We start from the raw sequence: 17,606 nt of genomic DNA on the forward strand, positions 1-17,606 counted from the left end.
AGCAGATAAGTTAGTGGCAGACGTCGCGGATCAAGCAGGTGGAGCTGCTGAGAACGTGGCTGATTAAGCAGATGCCGAAGAGGCTGTAGATCATGGATCTCCTGCTGGCGTCTCAGAGTAAATGAAGGCTCCTTTATTTCTTTTCACCTTGTAATCTGCTTTCTTGTTTAGAATAATTAGTCTTTATTCGATCATCTTCCTTTTGTTGAACTTGGCCGGTTGGTCAGCTTGCTATGGAAATTTCAGTTATTTTTTCAACTTCAATTGGCATATTGACTTGTGGACTGCTTGAGTAACCTGCTTGTATTTTGATTGCGCATCTTCTTTGGGAGATTTATGATTGTCAGGGTCCCCCTTAAGGGACTCCGTGCGTGTTCTGCGCATCCCGTAAGATGTTTTCCCTTGAAAAATTGACGAGGGCCATGGTCCCCCTTGAGGGACTCTGGGCGTAAGAAATTGGCGAGGGCTAGGGTCCCCCTTAAGGGACTTCGGGCGTGTTCTGTGCATCCCGTAAGATGTTTTCCCTTAGGAAATTGGCGAGGGCCAGGGTCCCTCTTGAGGGACTCCGGGCGTGTTCTGCCTATGTCCAAAGACATGTCGATGAGAGTGGCTCGTTTAGCTACGTCTGGAGACATGTCGAGGAGAGTGGCTCGTTTGGCCTACGTCACGTCCGGAGACGTGTCGATGAGAGTGGCCCATTTGGCCTACGTCCGGAGACGTGTCGATGAGAATGGCCCGTTTGGCCTACGTCCGGAGACGTGTCGATGAGTGTGGCCCGTTTGGCCTACGTCCCGAGACGTGTCGATGAGAGTGGCCCGTTTGGCCTACGTCCGGAGACGTGTCGATGAGAGGGGCCCGTTTGGCCTACGTCCGGAGATGTGTCGATGAGAGTGGCCCGTTTGGCCTATGTCCGGAGACGTGTCGATGAGTGTGGCCCGTTTGGCCTACGTCCGGAGACGTGTCGATGAGGGTGACCCGTTTGGCCTACGTCCGGAGACGTGTCGATTGCATTTGTGAACACTCCATTAGAGAGAAAAGCTTGAACTTGTATTGATGTATGCGTGATTTCATTTATTTATTGAACAAAAGAGATGAGTTGCAGTGGTAACATCAAAAGTAACTTGTCTTCAATGGAGGTGAGGGAGGCTTGGCCGCCTGCTTAGTGCCGAGCTGATAGGCGAGGAGCTTCGTGGGTAGTACCTTCGGAGATGATGGGCATTCCATTGTCTTGGAATTTCCTTCTCTTAAAAGATGATGCCAGGATTGTTTTCCAAGACTAGGTAGCTGGTGACAGCTTGGGAAACAAAAGTCGCTTGCTTGATCCTTCTCTGCTGCTCCCTGGTGGTCAGCTCAGGCTCTTAGAGTCAGGATCGTGCTGATCCGTATGACTTTTTTCGTGGAGGCTCGTTGGCAGTTACGTCACGATCCTTGATTTGCTGGACGGCCCCCCTTGCGATGAATTCTGTGCAAGCGAAAAAATGAGCTTCTCCATTTTCAGATAGCGAGTCTCTGCACCGAGGAGAGCTTTTGAAGTGTAGAATACAGGATGTTGTGCCCCCAGCTCTTCTCGAATGAGAGCTAAGCTGACAGCTGAGTTAGACACCGCCAGGTGTTGCATTCCTAAGAGGACACAAATTAATGTGCAAACAACCAATTAAAAATACCCGCAAGTGCACGAATCTAATGAAGTATAGATTATGTAAGTACGGGGTCGATCCCACGAAGAACTTGTCGGCTCCCTATAAGTTCTAATTTGAGTACGTAAAGAACACTTAATTGACACACCACAAATACGCAAATGCAAAATGGAAACTAAAAATAAGTAAAGAAGTGCAAAAGAAATGAAACAACACAAGAAAACTAAAGAAAAACACAAACAGCATTTTCTATCGCCATTTTATCACCTGTTTATCACCTGTGAACAGTGAACAGTGACGACCGGTCGCGTGAACAGTGACGACCGGTCGTTTTTAGGCAGAGTCGAAATTTCAATAAACGTGAAAAGCGACCGGTCGTCAGATAAAAGCGACCGGTCGTTTTTGGGCAGATTCGTTTCTCTGTTTTTCCAGTTTCGACCTCTGTCCAGTGTTTTGCCTATAACTTTCCAACCGTTTATCCAAATTTCACGTTCTTTATACGGTTGGATTCAGCACACAAAAACAAAGAACACAACGCGGACCAAAAGTCCAAAACAGTTACGAAAATAAACAGAATGTAGTAAACAAGACACACAACGTATCAAACACACAACTCACACACACATTGGGGGGGGGGGGGGGGTTTGGTTTGGTTCAAGTGACCTATTTCTATTGCATGAAAGTAAATGGACTTTGAATTTAAATGAGAATAGCAGAGATGAATTATCAAATTGTGAAATTAAAATGTAACAAACACTAGGGTTTCGGAATCCACCCTAAACAATTCTACCCAAGTTCATGAATACTCAAGTGATGAACTCTAAACGTGTTGATGAAGATGTTCGCAATCAAGACCAGTACGAGTGGCTCAAGACGCATTGATTCTCTCTAATGTACGTAAAGTGCAGTACGAGTGCTACAATACTTGTGCCTTCCCTATAATCGAATCTAGGTGTGCTTAGTACTTTGATTCAATTACAAGAAAAACCCATTAAGTTCAAAGAGAATATGAACATCACAAGAACCCTAATAGCATGGTGTTTACATTAGGTATTCAAGAAACCAATTCACATGGATGATTCTTACTTCATCCATTTATTGCTTAGGATAACATGAAGATACACATAATCCCAACAATCTCAAGAAGCATGCTTTCAAAGGTGATCAATCAAAGAAGAACATACATCAAGGATAGATTAATTTGGTGAATTGGAATTCATCAACAATATCTAGAAATTCATACACTCAAGCATCAAAACAATAAGGTAATCATGTTTAGGGCTTCAACCTAAGCCCTAGCTATGGAGTTTAGTTCCTCATAATCATTTCAAACACAAATTCGAAATAAAACTAGAAAGAAGTTACAGCTTTTGTGAAGGTGGAAGCTCAAGGTCTTCAATGGTGGAAATCTCTTCCACTTCTTGCTTGGATGACTTTGTCTTCCTCCTCTAGCTCTCTAGATCCCCGCTTTCAGAAAGTCTCTGCAAATTCGAATAAAAACTCACTTTGATTCGTTGCCTAGCTGCTGCCCCAAAGTCAATTGATTCCTCTCCATGCTCCTCTCTCTCCTCCTTTTCATCATGGCACACTTTTGCCTTTGTTTTCTTGTCTCCTCTCATGATGAAGTTTTGTCCTCACAAATATACTCTCAGAAAATTCCACTTAACTAAAGTAAAATATTGTTACGAATGGCATGGTAACAAGTAGAAGTAAGATCACACTAAGTGGAGGTGAAAACTGGCCAACTCGGATTTCCAGAGCAGTGGTAACATGCTGGATTGGTTGGATAGGCAATACTTATCCAATGGAGCTCAAATTTGGATATGTTGTAGTCAACATCCATTGGAACAAGTCTTATGAAGATCATCACCTCATCCAAGGACCGGAACATGCTGATCCAAGGCCACGAAGTTGACCTACGAAAATGAACAAAAACAGAATTTATATCAAATAATGCACTTTTAGCTCATTTTCATACAAACCAAGGTAAAACCTATTAAAACACAAAAAAGAAGTAAAAAGCTATAAAATGTCAAGAACTAACTCAAAATAGTGGGTGAATAACATGAAAAATCATGTGTAAAAATGAACCGAACAAACTTCCCAAACTTATCTTTTGCTAGTCCTCGAGCAAAACAGAAACTAAAACAAGACTCGAAACAAAACTTTCCGAACACTTTCCAAAGAGAGAGCGACTCATGCAAACGACTCAAAAGTTTTCACAAGAAAAACTCAGTTTAGACATTAGTCACAAGGCGGCAAAGTTCAGAACACAACATGCTCAAGTGTAGTAGTGTGATGGCCAAATGGAACTCATTCTCCAATTTCAGTTTTCACACAACTTCAAAAATCATACCAAGCACAAATGTAACTTCAAATCTCACCAAAGTTGTCCTCTCACAAATGAATCACTCGGAAGAGGGTTACAATGCATCACTCAATAGTAAATATGAGAATAGAGTTAAACCATAAGGGACTTAACTCACAATTAGCAAGATGAAAAACATGCATGAATATGATCTCAAGAAGGATGCTAAACACTTAAAAGAAGAAGAATGTGTGCAAATCAACCACATGACATTTAGGATCAATTTAGGTCTTTATTATAGGTTGTAATGGGGCTAAGGGTGCAAGGTGAGTAAGAAATGAATGATATGGATACAACAAAGTCCAAGGAACTCACAATGTAAGAGCATATAATCGTTGACTAAAAGACTTTGAAACATCATGCTTGAGATTTTCACTCTTTTTTTTTTTTTTTGGTGATCAAATAGACCACAAAGCCTTATACCTCCACTAATTACGATTCACACTCCTTCCTTCCATTCGAACAACCAAGAAACATGGAATTGAATTTGAGACCATTGCCACTTAACCACAACTTTTCTCTTTTCTTTCACCCTTTTAGTGAAGTACTCTTTTTTTTTTTTTTTTTCATTAGAATGTAATAACCCTTCCCAAACTTAGCATGAAAAACACATCTAAATTAAAGCTCACGAGTTCCTTGGAAAGGTCAATTCTTGTTTTTCAGGCTAAGGCTAGAAGTAATAATTGGTTACTTGAAAGAAAAGGCATACATATAGGCTCAAGGTGGTTAACAATGGAAAAAACATGCTTAAGCATGCATAGGGTTAGCTTGAAAGGCACAAACGGTCCAAAGAGGGCCTTAATATCATTTCTCAAATGTCATGTAATCAAATTGCACAAGAATGAGTAACTTTTAAGTGCTCAACCAAATCAATGAATAATGAGATCAAACAACAACTCAGATGACAAGAAAAGTAAGAATATGTGTATAACACTCATGAATTGAAGCACAAGGCTCAAAGCTCACATTATATGGTTATACAAGTCTAATTCATGCTTGATACAATTCTTTGGATCATGCAAGTCCCTCAACTAGAGAATTATGAAACAAATGGCAAGTGCGTAGAGGGTTTCAAACATATCATGCTAGAACGATGCCATTTAGTGAATAACAAATTTTTTTTTTTTTTTAATTTTTTTTTTTTTTTTTTTTTTTTTTTTTTTTTTTTACACAAAATTTTCAATCAAGTCATGTAAACATTCATCACAATCTCATCATAAATGTTCGGAAAGTGACTTGAAAACAAAAAGACTCAAAACTGAAAAGAAAATAGAACAAATTAAAGCAAGAATTTAAGCGAAACGAAAAAGACTTGCTATCCCTTCCCAAACTTAGAAATAAACATTGTCCCCAATGTTAAAGAATTTAGGCATCAACAACGTTATAACAAGAAATAAAGGGAATAAAGCAAGTAAAAATAAGAACAAACAAGAAAAACAACTAGAACACGGTTACAAAACAAAACAAAACAAAACAACACCAAACAAAACAAAACAGTAAGCCCTAACAATAGCCCTACGCACGCAGAAATTCAACCCAAAGAAACGCACAAACCAAAATGAAAGCCCAACCCAAACGAAAGCCCAAAAGCGAAGAAAGTAAATAAAACAAAGAAACCAAGTCAGAAGCACAAAGAGCGAGGACTCAGTAAAATAGAAAAAGTGGGCCCTGAAGTCTCGGCACCTGTGAGTCACGGGATACAAAGTGAGAGACGTGTCGACAAGCAGAGGTCCCTCTCAAGTCCCAAAGCCAGAATTATTGGCTTCATAGGAAGGCGTGACGACTTTCGTTTCTCAAAAACGCTGAAAGGCGGAACTGTAATTAAAGGGGTTGGGGACCAGGTGAGGTGACCTAAGGGGATAGGCCGTAAGGGCCGCGCAAAACGCAGAAGCGCAGTGGCTAGGGTTACGTAAAAACTAACTCTATAAAAGAAGAAGAGAAAGAGTTGGGGAAAAACACACAAACGCAGAAACACACAACAGAGAAAAGAAAGAACAAAAGAAAAGAAAGTTCAAATGGCTTCTTCCTACCCATTCTCGCTGGATCTCAACCTAGCTCCACCGACTCAGACTCGGGGCCAAGCAGTGGCACCAGTGTGGATGCCCTACTTTGCCTCTGCACGGGGGCATGATCGGTGCATATTTACATATCATTTTGTACCCTTCTAGCTTATGATTTGGTTATGTTTTTGAGTTAAACTTGTGCTTTTAATCCTTTTTGTGTTTATCTTTCAGTTCATTGAGCTTTAGGTAATAATGAGGGCTTTGGATAGTAAATGATGCAATCCATGCATGTTAGGGCCTAATTTGGATGAATGGATGAAGAGCTTAAAGACAAACTCAATTTTGGCTACAGTCCCCTGCCAGCCCAGTTTCGTAGGTCATATTGCAAGCTTTGTTTCAGCAACCTACATAGCTCGGATGAGGCCACATTCTTCATGAAAGTTGTTCCAATGGGTGTGTAATATAACATATCCAAAATGCAGCCCCATTGGATAAATATGGAGTCTGTTACCTAGCAAACACAGAGCCATGCTCAGGATGGATTTTATCAGCGCGCAAAATGAGTTAGCAATTTGTTTTGGCCTTAACTTCCTCCTCCGACCTTGGATTGGCCCAAATGATATATGGCTGGAAAGAAGACATTCTGAACTTCAAGTTTGAGTGCTTAAAGTCTTAATTTGCTTAAGGGAAGCCCAATTCGTAAGCCCTTGAAGTTGCTGGTCATGCTGACCTCAGGATGAGCTATTATTTCTGGTTGGAAGCTTGGTCATGGTGACATGAAGATGAGCTAGGGCTGCTGGTGGGATTTATTAGTGAAGTGCATCAACCATTTCAGATTTTATAATGGAAGTGTTGTATGCATTAGTGAAGTGCATCAACCATTTCAGATTTTATAAAACAAAGTGTTGTATGCATTAGCCATACTTAATTCAGATTTTCAGCTTCCTTAGGCCTATATATAGTGAGGTTTCCCAAGCTTGTAAACACACCCCAAAGGGGGGAGCTCTCAAACACTTCTCTAGAGCTCCCTTCCCTTCTCTCCCTCAAATTCTCTTAGTTTTCCTTTCTAGTTCTCAATTGATTGTAACAAAAATCCTTTTACTAAATTTTCCTTTAAGTCTTTCCAAGTTCTACTTTAATTTTCATTGTTATGTAAATTCTTTTCTTTAGTTTCAAGTTTGATTAGTTTCCAAGTTTCAATTATGGTTTTTGTTCTTATTCATTATGCTTATAAGTTAATATGCTTGTTTGAATGATTGATCACCATTTAGGCTTGCATGTTAGCTATCTTGGTTTGAATTAAGAGTATACACCATGCTTTAATTCGAATTGAACTATGAATAAGAAGAGTATGTATGGACATTCGACAACAGGGATTAGATACATGCTTGGTTGTTTAAATTGTTCTTCTATGCTTAATGGGTTCCTAATGCTTAATTTTAGGTTAGACAACAAATGATCAAATTAGGGAATTAGGAACACAAGGTTATGACCAAACACCATGGCTTAATCATACATTAGCTAGAATCAATCCGTTAATCTAATTGAACTTGGGAACTTATCTACTTGAGTTAGTTATTTTCTTTTTTTCTTGTTTTATTTATTTCCTTTCTTTTTCATTTCTGTTTTGTGTAGGGAAATGAATTGGATCATTCAATCACCAATCCTCGTGGGATCGACCTCGCACTTACATATGCTATACTACCAAACGGCTCGTGCACTTGCGAGTATCACAAGTTGAGGATGCAACTGAATCCATTTTGGTGCAGCTGTATCTACGCAACAAGTTTTTGGCGCCGTTGCCGGGGATTGGCAACATAGTTTGGTTCTATTTCTTTTCCCTACTTGTTTTATTTTTATTTTTCATTTTCATGTTTTTCTAGATAATTTCAAGTTTTAAAGTTAATGACGTTAATGGACAAGTTGTGTTTGTAGTCCAACAGAAAAGGACAATTGCCCAACAAGCAAGAGAACTGGGTTTAAGTCCCAGCTTACACAAACCATTGGTGCTTGTTGCTTTGAAGCATGGAATTGGATGTGTGTTGATTTTCCTTTTCATTTTAGTTTTTATTTCCTAATCCTTTTAATTCCATTTCAAGTTTGTGTGTTTGTTTTAGCAATTTATGATAGCTTAATAAAAATGGAGAGAGATGGCAACCTCAATCATAAGAATGGGAAGTGTGGAGCAATGGGAGAAGTCGCGACCTCCAAGTGCATCACATTCGACCTAATCGCTTCAAGGGGGAGCATTTCAATCCTTTCTCTTCTTTGAATTATGTTTATTTACGTCATTGTTTTTACCTTTTGGTCCGCGTTGAGTTCTTTGTTTTTCTGTGCTGAATCCAACCATATAAAGAACGTGAAATTTGGACTTACGGTTGGAAAGTTATAGCCTAAAAACTGAACACAGGTCGAAGCTGAAAAACAGAGAAACGAATCTGTCCAAATGGTGATAAACGGGTGATAGAAAGTGCTGTTTGTGTTTTTCTTTGGTTTATTGGTTTGTTTCTTTTAGTACAACAATTTATGTTGTTTGTTTGAATTTGTTTAGAGTACTTAGTTCATTTTCGTTTATGGTTTGTTGTTCCATTTTATCTTAATTTGTTTTTGTTTCTTATCTTAAAAATTTTAAAAAGATTTTTCATATGAGCTGACTTATGGTAACTCCAGTGAGCACTTCCGTCAATACAGTGTCTAGGAGTTCTATAGGCGACACCTTCGGTGTCTAAGAAGTTTGGGTTTTAAGCGGGACCATTGTGACCCCTCCAACCTTCCCGGATCCCCTGGCTGTGTTTTCTGAGGCCCTTAACTGGTCATCCGTGAGTTGCTTGTACATTCGTGTGTTTTTAAATTAAGTTTATTTTTATTTTCTTTGTTTTCTTTTCTGTTGAGTCTTTGTTTTTTATTTGTTTTTGTTTTTGTTTCGTTAAGTTAGTTTATGTTTTTATTTACGTGGTTTGGTTGGTTAGTTTATTTCTGAGTGTTAAAACACATTTTTATTTCAAACATTGCATAAAAAAAAACATAAAAAAAACAACAAAACAACAAAAACAAAATAAAAACAAAAACAATAAAAAAAAAACAAAACAAAAAAACAAAAAAAAGAAATATTCTTCATCTTCTTCATCATCATGGCTTGCCTCTATTTTCTCGCACTTGTAGAATCCGCAGCAGCTCCACATGGTCCTCATTTTTTCTTTGCAGTGCTTCCACGTGCTGATTGGCACAGTAGAGCCGCTTCTGCAAGTCCGCCACCATAGCCTTCAAGGAAGCTATTTCCTCGCTCATCGCGGCACACTCCCTTGTCCTCGCCAGTAATCGCATGCCCAAATTGGTAGCGGAGACCGCGTGGAGCACAGTTAAATTGTGGGACTCCTCTACCGCTGCCTTATCAGACCTCTGTGCCACATGCAGATGATCTGTCGGGGTGAGCTTGCTGCTAATCATGCCTCCTAGCCGCACTGCTCTGTTCGACAGTGCCTCAGAAAAATTCGGTATTGCCTCAGCAAAGTTTGAGGCCGTGCCGTGATGATATGTGGAGTTTGGAAAGACAGTGTTTGGAGGAGCCCTTGTCTGGGCATTCGGTGGTGCAAGTGAGAGCTCAAGGTTGAGATCATCAAGGTGAGTGCATGAGGATGCCATTTTTTTTTCTGTTTCTGGATTTTTTGATGTTTTTCCTTGAGTTGCAGGAAGAAATGCTGGGTATCATCCGCTTGCAGAAGTGTGGTTTAAATAGACATATGCTGATGAGAGAGAGCCAACACCATTTCGGATTTCCCGGGCATGCTCGACCTAATCGCTTCAAGGGGGAGCACCTTTACTTTTACTTTACTTTTCTTTTTTCCATGTTTTCTGGTGTTTAATGTTTTTGCCCGTTACTTTCATTTTCTAGAGCTTTGTGTTTTTGCTTTTCCCTTTCGGCTATCATCTTTATCTTATTTTAGTTTGGGAAATGTGTTTTCTTTTCCGTTTGTCGTCTTTGTTTTCTTTTTCTTTTTCTTTTTCTTTCTGCAACCTTACTCTTTTATTTCCGAAACAAAATAACGAAAATACAAAAACAACAAAATAAAATAAAAACAACAATAATGCAGTAGGAAATCATTTCTTCTCAGTGCTTGGTGTCTCGACCATTGGAGCTTTGAGTTTGGCCCTCTGGCTGTCCTCTTCCGGGGCTTCACGCACAGCTTCTTGGGGCTCATCACTTGAGCTCCCAAAGATCGCAATCTTAGCTTGAGCGTAACTACTCTCGCGATCTGCTTGTTTGCGTTTACCCGGTCGGTCTAGGTCTTCCAGCTGTTTTCGCATGTCGCGAGAGTACAACTCTACCATTTTTGATAGGTTTTTATTCTCGTCCCGCAATACTTCTAGCTGGTGTCGATTCACCTCCACTATCCTTGACCTCTCCCTTTTCAAGCTTTTTATAGCAGTCTGACACTCCTCAACCATACTTCGCTCTGCCGCCAACTGACCTTTCAGCACCTCTACCTCATGGGACTTCGCAAGTAGGCGATGACCCAAACTTGCGACTGTTGCCGTACTCTGCACGCTCAGTGCCAGGGCATCGCTCACGACCCGGTTGTCATCCCTTGTCCCCAGAACACGTATATCTTTAGGAGTCACCAGATTTCTAGCCACTCCAATGGCAACATCGTTGTCCAGGAGTATTGAGTCAGTTACTGTCACAGGCCCCCGTGCGGAAGCAAAGTAGGGCATCCATACTGGTGCCGCTGCTTGGCCTCGTGTCTGAGTCGGTGGAGCTAGGTTGAGATCCAACGAAAATGGGTAGTTAGAGGCCATTTGATTTCTCACTCTCTTTTCTTCTTTCTTTCTTTTCTCTTTTGTGTGTTTCTGAGTTTGCGTTTTTTTTTTTTCACCCTTTCTTATAGACTTAGTCTTTGACAAACCCTAGCCATTACAGCATCTGAGCATTTTCTGAATCTCCAGCATTCCTTGAGTCCCACAACCTTCTCGCCTTCCAACCATACCCAACTCATTTATCACGACGTGTCTTTTCTGAACGAACGCGTTCAGTAAAGTCTTCGCGCCTTTCCATGAGCCCGTAATTTTTGCTTGTGGAATCTGCGGCGCCTCTATGCGTCGACACGTGTCTCGCCCTGTCTGTTGGTCCCTTACACTGAACCGAGACATCATGACCCATGTTAAAATCCCGCTCTTTGTGTTGCTAATCACGGTTCGATAGTTTGTTTTTACAAAACTAAATAATAATAAAAAGCCGGAAATGAAAACAAATTGTGGGTCGGGTTTCACTTTAGTTTGGGTTTCAAAGTGGGTTAAATTTACCGTGGTTTGTGTTTCAAAATTGTGGGCTTTGGGCTTCAAAATTTTTTTTGGGTTTCAGAATTGTGTGATTAGGGTTTACTGTTTCATTTTTGTTTGTTTGTTTGTTTGTTTGTGTTGTAATTTTTATTTTATAATTATTTTGTTTTTGTTTTCTTTTGTGATTTTGTGATTTTTTTTTTTTTTTTTGCTTTAATACCTTTCATTTGTTGTTATGACATTGTTTGTGGCTAATTTTTAAACATTGAGGACAATGCTCATTTCTAGGTTTGGGGGTATTGGAGTTTAGCAAGTAAACTTGGTTTTTCTTAAAATTATAAATAAAAAAAAAAAAATTTAAATTTCGTTCTTGTTTTGAATCTTGTTTTGTTTAGTCACTTTCCGAACACATTTTATGAGATTGTGATAAATGTTGCATGACTTAAATAAAAAATTGAATTTTATTTATTTTTTTTTTCCTTGTAAATTTTTATTGTAAAAAATAATAATTAATTAATTAATTAATTTGGCATCGTTCTAGCATGACATGTTCGAAACCTTCTTTGCACTTGCCATTTGTTTCATAATTTTCCAATTAAAGGATTTGCATGATCTAAAGAATTGTATGAATCATAAATTAGACTTATATAACCATATAATGTGAGCTTTTGAGCCTTGTACTTCATTTCATGAGTGTTATATACACATACTCTTAATTTCTTGTCATCTAAGTTGTTGTTTGATCTCATTATTCATTGATATGGTTGAACACTTAAAAGTCATTCATTCTTTTGCAATTTGATCTCATGACATTTAAGAAATGATATTAAGGCCCTCTTTGGATCGTTTGTGCCTTTCAAGCTAACCTTATGCATGTTTAAGCATGACTTTCCATTGTTAACCATTTTGAGCCTACATGTAAACCTTTTCTTTCATTTTACCAATTATATTTCCTCGCCTTAGCCTGAAAAACAAATATTTACCTTTCTAAGGAACTCATGAGCTTTAATTGGGATGTGTTTTTCATACTAAGTTTGGGAATTGGTGTTACATTTTGAAAAAAAAAATCACACAATTGGTGAAAGAAACGAGAAAAGTTGTGATTAAGTGGTGGTTGAATGAAATTTCATTTTTGGGTTTCATTTTTGGGCCTTCAAAATAAATTGGTGTTTGTTCAATTCAAGGAAAGGAGTATGAATCATTATAAATGAAGGTATAAGGAGTTTTGATCGTGTAAAAGAAAAAATCTAATCGTGATGATTCGAAGTCTTGTAAACAATTATTTTATGCTCTTATATTTTGAGTTTCTTGGACTTTGTTTTATCCATACCCTTCATTTCTTACTCACCTTACACCCTTGGCCCCATTACAACCTATGCTAAAGACCTAAATTGATCTTAAATGTCATGTGGTTGAATTGCATTCATTTTTCTACTTTTAAGTGTTTGGCATCCTTCTTGAGATCATATTAATGCAAGTCCTTCATCTTTTTATTTCGAGTTAAGTCCTTATGGTTTAACTCTAACCTCATGTTTATAACTGAGTATTGCATTGTAGCCTTCTTCCGAGTGATTCATTTGTGAGAGGACAACTTTGGTGAGATTTGAAGTTGAACTTGTGCTTTGTATGATTTTTGAAATTGTGTGAAAACTAAGATTGGGGAATTTGTTGCATTTGGCTATCACACTACCACACTTTGAGCATATTATGTTTTGAACTTTGCCGCTTTGTGAATAATGTTTAAAATTGAGCTTTTATTGTTAAAACTTTTGAGTCATGTGCATGAGTCATTTCTCTTCAGAAAATGTTCGGAAAGATTGTTTTGAGTTCTTTTTATTTTTGTAATTTTTTTTTTGTTTTGTTTTGTTCTGTTTTTGTTAATGTAATTATTTTTTTATTTTTTTTTTGTTTTTGTTTTTTATTTTGCTTAAGGACTAACAATCTTTTAAGTTTTCTAATTACCTTGTTTTACAGAGTCAGTAAAACGTTTGTGGGTATCGTATCTGTTAAACCCTCAGGAGACACAACTCCTCCTACTAGGGATGCCTAGAGGTTTAAAGGCTTGTTGCATATGCTCAATGCAATCGAGTTACCTACGAAAGTGGTCTAGTTAACTTCTTGTTTGTTTTTATCTTTGTTTTCCTTTTGTTTTGCTCGAGGACTAGCAAAATCTAGGTTTGGGGGTATTTGATCGGTGCATATTTACATATCATTTTGTACCCTTCTAGCTTATGATTTGGTTATGTTTTTGAGTTAAACTTGTGCTTTTAATCCTTTTTGTGTTTATCTTTCAGTTCATTGAGCTTTAGGTAATAATGAGGGCTTTGGATAGTAAATGATGCAATCCATGCATGTTAGGGCCTAATTTGGATGAATGGATGAAGAGCTTAAAGACAAACTCAATTTTGGCTACAGTCCCCTGCCAGCCCAGTTTCGTAGGTCATATTGCAAGCTTTGTTTCAGCAACCTACATAGCTCGGATGAGGCCACATTCTTCATGAAAGTTGTTCCAATGGGTGTGTAATATAACATATCCAAAATGCAGCCCCATTGGATAAATATGGAGTCTGTTACCTAGCAAACACAGAGCCATGCTCAGGATGGATTTTATCAGCGCGCAAAATGCGTTAGCAATTTGTTTTGGCCTTAACTTCCTCCTCCGACCTTGGATTGGCCCAAATGATATATGGCTGGAAAGAAGACATTCTGAACTTCAAGTTTGAGTGCTTAAAGTCTTAATTTGCTTAAGGGAAGCCCAATTCGTAAGCCCTTGAAGTTTCTGGTCATGCTGACCTCAGGATGAGCTATTATTTCTGGTTGGAAGCTTGGTCATGGTGACATGAAGATGAGCTAGGGCTGCTGGTGGGATTTATTAGTGAAGTGCATCAACCATTTCAGATTTTATAATGGAAGTGTTGTATGCATTAGTGAAGTGCATCAACCATTTCAGATTTTATAAAACAAAGTGTTGTATGCATTAGCCATACTTAATTCAGATTTTCAGCTTCCTTAGGCCTATATATAGTGAGGTTTCCCAAGCTTGTAAACACACCCCAAAGGGGGGAGCTCTCAAACACTTCTCTAGAGCTCCCTTCCCTTCTCTCCCTCAAATTCTCTTAGTTTTCCTTTCTAGTTCTCAATTGATTGTAACAAAAATCCTTTTACTAAATTTTCCTTTAAGTCTTTCCAAGTTCTACTTTAATTTTCATTGTTATGTAAATTCTTTTCTTTAGTTTCAAGTTTGATTAGTTTCCAAGTTTCAATTATGGTTTTTGTTCTTATTCATTATGCTTATAAGTTAATATGCTTGTTTGAATGATTGATCACCATTTAGGCTTGCATGTTAGCTATCTTGGTTTGAATTAAGAGTATACACCATGCTTTAATTCGAATTGAACTATGAATAAGAAGAGTATGTATGGACATTCGACAACAGGGATTAGATACATGCTTGGTTGTTTAAATTGTTCTTCTATGCTTAATGGGTTCCTAATGCTTAATTTTAGGTTAGACAACAAATGATCAAATTAGGGAATTAGGAACACAAGGTTATGACCAAACACCATGGCTTAATCATACATTAGCTAGAATCAATCCGTTAATCTAATTGAACTTGGGAACTTATCTACTTGAGTTAGTTATTTTCTTTTTTTCTTGTTTTATTTATTTCCTTTCTTTTTCATTTCTGTTTTGTGTAGGGAAATGAATTGGATCATTCAATCACCAATCCTCGTGGGATCGACCTCGCACTTACATATGCTATACTACCAAACGGCTCGTGCACTTGCGAGTATCACAAGTTGAGGATGCAACTGAATCCATTTTGGTGCAGCTGTATCTACGCAACAGGGCACGTGACAGTGAATGACTCGATACTGCTGGACAACGATGTTGCCCTTGGAGTTGCTAGAAATCTAGTAACTCCCAAGGATATACGGGTGCTGGGATCAAGGGATGACAACCGGGTCATGAGCGATGCTCTGGCACTAAGCGTGCAAAGCTCGGCAACAGTCGCAAGTGTGGGTCATCGCCTAATTGCGAAGTCCCATGAGGTGGAGGTGCTGAGAGGTCAGTTGGCGGCAGAGCGAAGTATGGTGGAAGAGTGCCAGAGTATTATTAAAAGCTTAAAGAGGGAGAGGGCAAGGATAGTGGAGGTGAATCGACACCAGCTGGAGGCGTTGCGGGAAGAGAACAAAAATCTCTCAAAGACGGTCGTCACATCCTACGATGTTGGTCTTTTCTGCTTTGAATCTCTTGATGTAGTCTCGAAGGGATTCATCGGACTTCTTGCGAGGTTGAACAGGTGGTCGGGGTTCTTCTTGATTGTCCGGTAAGACGTGTATTCTTTCGCGAAGACGTATGCCAACTCCTTGAAGCTGCTGATCGACCCGGATGGTAGGGTGTGGAACCAGTCCTGAGCTGCTCCCCGCAGGGTCATCACAAACACCTTGCACATCAATGCGTCGTCGGCCTTGTGTAGGATCATGACACTTTTGAAGTGTTTTAGGTGGCTTTCGGGATCGGAGTCTCCCTTGAAGGGCGTAAACGAAGGCGTCGAGAACCGCTTCGGGGGAGCCGCCTGCTCAATTTCGATAGTGAAAGGCGTGGAGTTAGCTTGGTCCATCTCCTTGCATAGGGCATCTTCGAAGTTCCCGCCGGCTTTCAAGTCTCGTAGTTGGTCACTCACAAGCTTCTTGACGTCCTCTGCACGCATTGCTGGTTGGACACGTCGGCGACCCTCGCGATTTGGACGACGCTGGTTGACCTCCTCATTGATTCGCAAGGTTCGAGCTTCTTGGCTGTGTTGCCTAGGCGGCGTGTTGGTGGACTGCGCTTGCGAGTGATTCTCCGCAGCTTGTCGACGAGAATCGGTCCTTCGAGAGTGAGCAGCGGAGCGCCTTTCCTCGCGGTTCTCACTGTGAAGGTTGTCAGGTTGACCTCCTTGGGAGCCTAGCCTTTGAAGAATGTTCCTCGACAAGTGAACAGCAGAGCGCCTTTCTTCACGATCCTCATTGCGATGGTCGTCAGGCTGATCTCCCTGGGAGCCTAGCCCTCGAGGAGCATTCCTCTGCGGGCCTAGGCGGTCGCGGACGTGGAGTCGTGGGCCTAGCCTTCCTTGCGCATTGCTTTGAGTGTGGCTTGCGGATGCTTGTGACATGTTGGCGAGCTGATCACGTTGTTGTCCCTCTCCTTGTCTGCTCATGCCTGCTTGACCTGCTCGGCGCCCGTCGATCTGCCTGTTGGCGTAGTCGTCCATCCTTCTCTCTTCGCCCAGTGGTCCAAGGCCAAGATTTTGAGCTAGATTGATTTGGTTGAGGAGCTGCCTCATCAAATTGCTTTGGTCATCCATTCTCTGAGCTAGCTGGTCAACTCTCATATTAAGGTCTGCTTGACTTCGTGGATCGGGAGGAGAGAAGTGTGTGGAGCCCAACTGCATACGGGCTAGGGTTTCATGAGAGGTGTACGCGGAAGCGTGCGTCGAGCATGGAGGCAATGGAGGGAATGCTTGAGGGATTATGCGTCGGGTTGATCGGAGAATCATTGATCAGGTGGACCAAGGACTCGTAGGTTAGCCACCAACTCATTTGGTATTTTTCTGATCATTAGTGATAAAATGTAATTAGCACGCATGATAGAAACACGATTATATGCCAACTATAATATCACTAGTGCCTTTAAATAATAAATATATTAAATAAGGTATGTGCAATAAGAGGTGGAACAATTCCAGCCGCATGTATGGCCGTTCCGGCGGCCATTGGCGGCCATTCTATGGCTTATGGAGGCTGCGGCAAGGTATAGGCAGCCATGGGAGGTTGCTGCGATGTATTGGCAGTCACGGGAAGCTGCGGAAATGTGCTGGCAGCCACGGGAGGCTGCTGCAAAACAGGTACAGCAGCTGTTTGGAGAGGTTGTGAGGCCCCCGGAGGTGGTTAGACAGCAAGGGCAGGCACGGGGGGCTGCTGGAAAGTGTTGGGGAGCTGCTGGAATGAACTGGCAGTTATGGGAGGCTGCTGCAAGTCTCCTGGGAGCTGCTGGAACGCGCTGGCAGCCATCAGATGTTGCTGGATCTCGCCGGGAAGCTGCTGGAACGCGCTGGCAGCGATGGGAGGTTGCTGCAAATCGCTAGCAGCAGCTGTACCTCGTGATGGCAGCGAGGTTTTGGCCTTTCCGGAGTGCGCCATCGCAGTGGTTTTGCTTCTAAGACGTTTGCTTCCAACCATGGTTGTTTGGAAGGCTTCGGTGGATTGGAAAATAGGAGGAACGGATTCCTTGAGCACGCGTTGAGTATAACTCGTGCTCTCAATGAAAGCACCAATT

This window comes from Prunus avium, chromosome 1, assembly GCF_965620075.1.
Source record: "Prunus avium chromosome 1, drPruAviu1.hap1.1, whole genome shotgun sequence".
In the NCBI taxonomy this organism is placed as follows: domain Eukaryota; kingdom Viridiplantae; phylum Streptophyta; class Magnoliopsida; order Rosales; family Rosaceae; genus Prunus; species Prunus avium.